The following is an 8,831-nucleotide window of genomic DNA, read 5'->3' on the forward strand; positions in this document are numbered from 1 at the left end:
AAGAGACCTTGAGCAGATGTTGTGACAAGTGTTTTTTCCAATGTCAAGAATAAACTTTGAAACTCAATTTTCAAGCCAAAATGAAAAATAAGCACTTATTTATTTATGCTCAGGAAAAATATTTTCAAGGCAACTGGAAATCTGATGTTGATGAAAATCATGTGATGTGATTGAAAGATCCAGAACGGCTATAGTGAGACTGGCAATTGTTAAACTTTAATCAGGGATCCTCACCTGGCACGAAGATGAAAGTATCATATCAATAATACTGATGATGTTTTGCTCAATAGTTTTGCATGTAACTGCTGCCTGGATTACATTTACTGGCAGTGTTTTTTACAGTGAAGGAAGCTTTATATTCCTTTACTGCACTGATGTCATAGGATGGTGGTCGGGGTGGATGGTGGGCCAATTAAAACACTTAGATAAGGTCAGAGGAAGATGGAGGTTTCGGTTAAATATTAACAAAGTAAACACACACTGTTTTGTGTTATCGCAATCTTTCCCCAGCCTTAACCTGAAGTCAAGTGGATATTGTATTGCATGAGCAGATGTTGTTTTCTATTTGTGTGAAACACACGAACATTTTATGGCTTGGCAGATAAGTTCATTCACAAGTTTCCTCATTATGTTGATAAAGAGGAAACGATTCAAGTGCCATTACGTCTCTCTCAAAATGTTTTTGCTGTTTCAGATGAGTCATATACAGTATAAACGTCATTTCTGGGACACAGGGACGCATTCTAGGTATTATTAAAAATTCTCACAAATAAGTTCAAACTATCAGTGGCCAAGCTCAAAAAGTCAGTAGAAAATCAGCTCCAGTGTTTCTCTTGCATACTTGAAAACTTGTGAAAACTTCTCCAATCGGAGCCACACTGCACACGAACTCCTTACCTGTCTCACACTCAGGTTGAGCACTGCAGCCTCAACAGCTGCTGCCCATCGCCATGGCAAGTCAGCTCATCACTGAAAAAAGATATTCTGGTACAACTTTTACCTACTTTACTGACAATTTCAGGAATGGATTGGGAACAGTGAGAAAACAAGTGAAATGCTTTTAACTGAGAACAAATATTTATTTGTAAAAACACACACGTTGTCACCATGTGGCCTTCATCAGGATTTTTTGTGGCAGCACCTGGAGCTCTCTGTGGAATGATTTAGCCCAGGATGTTCCTTTTGAATTGAATCCCAAGTTAAAATTCAATCCACATTTTTCACCTGCTCCAAGTCTTTTAAGTCTATTTCTTTAAAACTAGGGAGACTGATTGAAAACACTTTAGAGTGATAGAAAGTATGATTACTTGGAAGAGAGGCAGAAAGGGAGAAAAAAGGAGGAAATTCTTGTGTATTTGATTCTAATGAAATGCAGATGCACCTGACAAAAAATAAATGTCCCTTGAGAAGAAATAAAAAAGTTTGTCAGGCAGACATAAATAGAGAGGGTTTACAGTAAATTAGATTTGAAATAACAATAAAAATGGCAATCATGCATTCTGGATTCTACAGGTACATACAGGAGAAAACTCAAACCTCCTTCGACTTAATATTGACAGGATTCCCTTTTTGTTATGTTTTAAAATTTTTCAATGTCAAGTTTATCTTGGAGTAGCGAATATAAATGAAACAGTTGTGTTGGTCAGGTATTTGTAGCTACTAACCAGAGCTAGCATTTTTCTGTTTTATAAAATTCCCCGATTTAGAGGAAGAATAGAAATGAATGATATCTTGCTAACAGCCTGTACGCAGCCCTCATGTCTCCCTGTATACATGGCAAAATGCTGTTTCATTTTCAGAGCTGGCATATCTCAGCCTGAATGTTTGTGGAAAGAAGGATGTTCTCTACCAAGGGACCAACATGCATCATTGCTTTACCATATACGGCACACTGCATGGGAGAAACTGATTGTTTTCCCTGCACAAATAAGCTAGCTGCACAAGCTCATTGTTTTATACACTAGAAGTCATTGTAGTTGTCTGTTGCTATCTGTGAATCTCACAATGCAATTTCAAATAACCATTTAATGAATATTTTGTGTTTGCATGAGTAAACGTCAGTAAAATGTATTGTGAAGTTACATTTACTGTACATTGGCAAAGTATGCGCCACAGCTTGGTTGCTATGGTGCTGCTTTTAAGAACACTGACCTTTTTTTTTCATCAACCAAATGCTAGGACTATGTATTATACAACATGCCAACATGTTGCACTATTGAATCCCTTCCCAATCTCATCCTCAAGCCTGCTTAAATAGTGTTACATGCCATGTGCATGACGGAGCTGAATAACTAACTTCCTGAGTAACTATATTGTATTTTCATAACAAGCCTTTAATCCTGAACATCTGGACCAGAACCTTATTACACTAACACAACCATTTCTCTCTAACACTCTCTCCAACATGCAATTATTGGGGGATCTAAGGTGCAGCATGTGTGGGCGATATTGCACAAATAGAGCAGCTGCTGTGTTTAACAAACATCTGAAATGACTGTGTATGGCTGGTCCCGTTTTTTTTTTTTTTTTTTTTTTTGTGGTTCCAGTGTGAGGTGATCCAGGCCATAAAGAGACCTGACTTTCACAGACGACTGCACGGGTGATGAGAAAATAGTTACGTGTGCGGCTCTCAATCTGACTCATCTCCACTTCAAGTCAAGACTTAAGAACTGCTGAGATGGAGAAATGTGAGGTACTATTATTTTACCTCTTAGTCAGTGAGCACCACAGTTTCTCTACAGGGATGTAGGCTCCTGCCCCGTACAGCCCACAGCCAATTGAGAGAGAGAGACAGAGAGAGAGAGAGACAGAGAGAGAGAGGGAGACTTCACTTCCTATCAAACAAGTTTCTCTTCTGGCCACCATTTGCTTCAGGCTCTCAACCACAGTTTCCATGTATCCATAAAGATCAGAAGTGCAGTATCAGCCTGTTCACATCGCTTTCCTTTCCTGTGCAAAGAATCTGCTGCGGCTATACTACAACTCCTGAAATATCACATTCATCTAACACAATTGGCTATAAAGAAAACCCTAAAATGTACAGTATGTATGCCATCACTAATTATTATCAAATTCTCTTAGAGACAGCTCAGGAAAAAAAATTTAATTTGTAATTAGCTTTTTATGTGACATAGCTTTCCTTTATGTTCCTCTGAAGGTACTAAGACAATGGTATCAAACCTACAGCTGTCCCATTCAACAATGATTATCATTATGATTGATAATATGACGGGGATATGACGACCATCATTTGATAATTATGGGATGGACTGGTGATTTATAGTTTGAATATTAGGCTAATCATTTCAACATTTTGTGACTTATTTATTTTGGGACTCATCTGTGACTTATCTTTAAATGGTGATAGCTTTTGTTACAAGTACTCCATCAATTGTATTATTTTTTTTATAATTACAGTATTATTGTATCTAAACCTGCAATATATATAACCAGGCCTGTGTATTTTTTTGGCCACTCTGGAGCAGAGGAAGAGAACACAAGTCTGTCATGTTATCACCTTTCTAAGCTAACTTAACAGTTGCCTACTTACAAATCTAGCACATCACATATGGCAACATTATCGTTTTATCCAACGTCAGGTTTCTCTCAATTTAATCAATACTCGCTCTCTTTTAGCTCTGTTTTTGGTCTCCCAACTCCTGAGAGAAATATCCATCTCTATAGCAGCACCATGTTCACCAGCTCGTCATTAACGTTGTCCGTCTGCTGTTTGAGGCAAGGTGCAAGATGGTTTTTAGACACTTCTCAGTGAAAACAGATGCATGCTGAAAACAACAGCAGAGTGAGATTGGTGAGAGTGTGATACAGGTGATAATTCTCTGTAATTCCTTTCACATACAAGTGTTTGTGTGACCCACTTACTAAAATAGTTATATCGATTATAGACGCTTTAAGGTTTGGTAACTAATATTATTCTGTGAGGAAAATACCATGGTGTTGAGTAAATTTTAAAATTCGTTCAGAAAGTGAATAACGGGCCGTCATATTTCTGATTTTGTGCAGACATGCATAGAGAGTGAGAGAAGCACAAATGTTTAAAAAAAAAAGGTATTAGAAATAGAAAAATAATCACTGGGCAAAGGGGATTCTCTTGAACTGCGAAACCACTCAAGCAAATCTAAAACCAAGAGAGCTGTACAGAAGATGATCGAGGTGTCTCATCCTGCAGCGCTCCTCAGATTGTTTAGTTGCCATCCAAAAACTTGTATGCAAGTTTTTAAAAAGATGTTGTGTAATTATAAACAAAAGATGTCATGAGTGATGCTATTTTTCTTATGACACTGCAGTTTGTGAGGAAATGTAACCAACCTGATATTGGGACATTCAAATTTGGTATAACCTAGTCATAGAGAGAAATTCTTCATCACCTGATGTTTCACAATGAGTCCAAGGGAAATTTTACATGTAAAAAAAAATTGCACCCCTGATTCCTTCAAAGAAAATGCCGACACTAAACATGAAATAATTTGTTGTGTCAGAAAAACAGGAAATGGACTTAATTTGGACTGCAGACTGGTTGGCCACAGTATGATAGTTTTCAAAGGTGACAAAACTTGTATATGCTGGATTATATAAATATGCGCTGGTGTGAAACCACAAGTGTGCTTTGTGTCTCACCTGTTAGGTCCTATCTGTTACACTGTCTCACCCTTTGTTTGCTCATGAGTATGTAAGCTGCAACTGCCATGTCAAAGTTTTGTGGCCGAAAAGACGTATCACCCTAAACTTTGTGATAAAATGATGAATAACTCACAACTTTTGCTAAATTGCTCAATACGTTAAATCAAAAGTATTGCAGAATAAAATCTGTAAAATAATATAAAATATTCACTGCTGGCTTATTGTTCATATTCTGCAGGGCAATATTGTCTTTTGTTACTGTATTATTTTGTGCAGTACAGTCAGCATAAAAAAGAAACCTTAACTGATTCTGAACACAAAGCGAAACCCATTTCTTGTCAAAACCACCCACATTTCCTGCTGTTTGTTGCTCCACCGCAGCACCAAAGTTGCAACTGAAACGCTTTGCCTGTATGCTAGAGTACCTCTGTGTGTTTGGTGTGTGTCAGTGAGTGCACAAACCTTTAGTTCAACCATAGCACTGACCTTCTCGCGAGCATCAGTTTAAATTCAAAAGACAGAGAGGCCCCAGCTCCCTAGTTGTGTCATGTGGCCAGATTAATCATATTTATATTCACGCTCACACGAGCGTTGGTGATGGTGCGCTGTTCCACCACAACAACGAACAAATAAAGTTTTTTTTTTTTTTAAGAAAATAAAAAGCTTTTGACAGGTTGAATCTTTCAAGCTTGTTGCTGATAGAAATTTTCCACTCTTGGTTGAGCGAGTCCACAAATAAACATTCACACACACTGATGTTGACCTCATATTCATCATCTACACACATGCTCCACCTGTTGTACATGAAAGCTTGTAATTTTAATAATCACTTGCATTCACAAATAAATAACTAAATAACCAACAACCTACATAAATAAGCTATAAACTGTTTAGCAGAGCAGTGATGTGTTGTCATTGGGTCCAACAAAGTCTATCAAAGTATTTAATTCTAAAGGGCACTGGACAAGTTTTGATTGTTAATTAAATTTAAATTAAATAATTTGGTTATAACCTCTAAACCTCAGTTAAAGATCCAAATGAAAAAAAGGAAAATTTAGGGTTTTACTTGTTAAATGTAAAACCTAATGTCCATATAAAAAATAGGACCGAGGTGAATTTGAATTGTTAACTTCCATTTAGATTTGGTAAAGATATAATGAACTAACTAGCTGAACAAATTAATAAAACTGGAACTAATGTAAAAACTCATTAAATATAAGCTAAAATAAATCTTTAATTAAATGATTACACTTTTGATTCTGTATTAAACAGTGAGTTTATTGCAGGTTTGCGTCACTCTTATTTCGCTGTCTCTTAGATGGACACCACATTGACCTCGTCTTTGTCAGCCAGCCTGCTGTTATTGATGTCATCCATTTTGTTGCTGCAGTGGTCTTTTTCAAATCTATGGAAACCAACAAGACCAATGCATTCACCTCTCCTCCACCATAAATTGTAGCTTTTCATTCTCCATTGAACTCATGACTTTGACTCTGAGACGAGGGATGGGATTAAAGGCGCTGACAGAAGGTGTCAAATTGATACTGTCTCCTTGCAGTATTTACTATACTATCACTATAGACAATGACTGCCACACTACGGTGGATGACAGAGAGAATGTGTAGGAAAGGAGAAGCTCTTTTGTCTAAAATAAGAAAAGAAGTGAAGGTATTGTCCCCATGTATGCACAAATAAGGAGGACTGGCAACACCCAAACACAGAAAAGAAGAAAACGCATAATATTCATATAAACACATGACTGTATGTACACAAAAGGCACAGAGACCGAGCTGTGTGACTGCACCCAAAACCTCTTTTATCTGGCACTGCATTAAGAATGTATGACTGTGATTTTCATATAATGTGTGTCATATCACAAAGTGGCAGGTTTTCCAATTGTCCAATAATGATCTATTTGCCAATTCAATACTATTGAAGAAGAGACAGCAGGCAGACGTAAAATGAATAAAACATTGAATGGAGGGATCGTGACAGTTCCATTTCAATCTCTCTCTCTCTCTCTCAGAAAAGTCTCTAAGAAGACTTGTGTGCAATTGGGGTAAAATCAGTACTTGGACGGTTGCCTGAGTTTGTGTGCACATTGCATTCCTCTGTTCTCTTTATCTCACACTAGACGCCTACGATGCACCACTTTCACAAGCAAAGCAAACGTCTTCTCGCATCTGCTCTCTTGTTTGTTAAGATAGTTTACTGGCAATATCCACGCTGGCTGATGTAGACTGTATCCATGGCTAATTAGCTAATGCCATTGGAGCCCTGAGCTAAATATAAATACAGGATACAAATGCAACCCTCTTAAGTGCAAATACACTGTAAGGTACAGAAAGTTGAGGGTGTTAGTGGATCTTTAAAACAACGATTACCATGTCTTTTTTTTTTTTTTTTTTTTTTTTAAGTATGATCGTCTCATTAGAGAAGAGGACAAAAAGAAAAATCTGCAGGGGAATTGTAAGACATCAGGCGTTTTCACTTTTTAACTTTTTTTTTTATTATGCAGGTTTGAAATAAAAGAAGCATTGTGACACAAACCGATGCTGCTGGCAAGGAAAGAAAGGAGCAGCATCCAAAATGTATAAAATAAAGAAATAATCATTGCTGTGGTCATCATCATTTTTATCAAACCAAAGGAAAAAAAAAACAAACAATAAAATAAGAATAAAAATACACCTCCATTGTAAGAAGCAAAACGTGATCTAATTTCTTTCATAAATAAGAAAACCGGTCAAATGACTTATGGGCAACTAGCGAAAACAATATATTGATAACCATTTAAAATATTTATTATTACTGGCTTTACAAATAAAATAACTACAATTGGCAGGGTTTTTTTCTTTTTTTTTTTTTACACAACTTAAAATTTTATAGTTCTGTAACAACTAAAACTGAAATGATGCTACAGTAAAGAGATAAAAACAGATGTCTTCGTCAGCAAAATGCATTGTTAATCACACGAAAGTTAAAAAGATGAGATCAATACAACCAAACACCGACTAGAAACTTATAAAAATCACTGTAATGTGGATGTGATGGCTCCATTCACATATTTCATTACTTCATTTCTGCATGTCGAGGAGACAAAATTGACATTATGGTCAGACAAAGTAAGAACAGGGGGGGGAGGGGAAGGGGGGGCATTTTGAGGCAATATCTTTTTCTTCTTTTTTTTTTTCACCTGCAACATTATATCTCATTTTTATCTCCCAGCGTTTCTTTCTTTCTCTCTTTCTATGTCCTTCCTCTCCATCTCTCACCTGGCTCTTTCCATTTAATGATCTGCAGGACACATATTGTGTATTCAGTTTTAGATTGAACTTTATTGGAAAAAACACACCAGTGAGCACAGATTTAATGCAAGAACGAGAGTGTGAAATACTCCTCTGAAATCCAGCTGCACAAGGCTGTTAAAATTCACGAGAAAGACTCGACACTCGAATACTGAGACACTCTTGCACGCGAAGTGTGTGTCCGTGCACATACACACATACACACTCAGCTGCACACCGTTATGAATGGGGTACATTCTAACGTCCAGACATACGCACACACACACACACACACACACACACACACACACACACCCAAACACACGCACAAACACACAAAATGACTTACATGTAATATTAAAGAAGAAACAAATCTATCTGGACTTCCAATTCCCAATTTGATCCCATAAAAGTGATATTTACAATCACACTGTGACAGCTCAGTAGACCTAAACAGGTCTTTAATATTAAAAAAAGATTCTTTTTGTTTTGTTTCTCTTCCCCACCCAAGCTTTTTGTATTAATTTGCAGGCCCTTAAGCAAAGCTACCATAACATCAAGGCCTGTGCTGAACCTACTAGAAGTTAATATTTCTCTACAGTACAGGGCCCAACGCTTATTGGCAAAAAAAAAAAAAAAAAAGAAAAGAAAAAAAAGAACAATTTTGCAAGCCAGAAATAAATAAAACAGCAACAACAACAACAACAACAACAAAAAGAAAAAAAAACACAAAAGTAAAATTAAAATGATTAAAGAAGAGGAAGAGTAGTTTTTTTTTCTTCTCATTCTAATTAAAGCTGGATGGGGTCCCTGAGGGGACTTCGATGGTGACATAGAAGAGGAGTGCTCAACGGCCCAGCCTGTATCGGAGAGGGCACAGACACACAACTCAAGAGAGAGGAGGGA

Source organism: Seriola lalandi, unplaced genomic scaffold, assembly GCF_002814215.2.
Source record: "Seriola lalandi dorsalis isolate HSWRI2012SDOR001 ecotype SW California unplaced genomic scaffold, Sedor1 jcf7180002054805, whole genome shotgun sequence".
Classification (NCBI taxonomy): domain Eukaryota; kingdom Metazoa; phylum Chordata; class Actinopteri; order Carangiformes; family Carangidae; genus Seriola; species Seriola lalandi.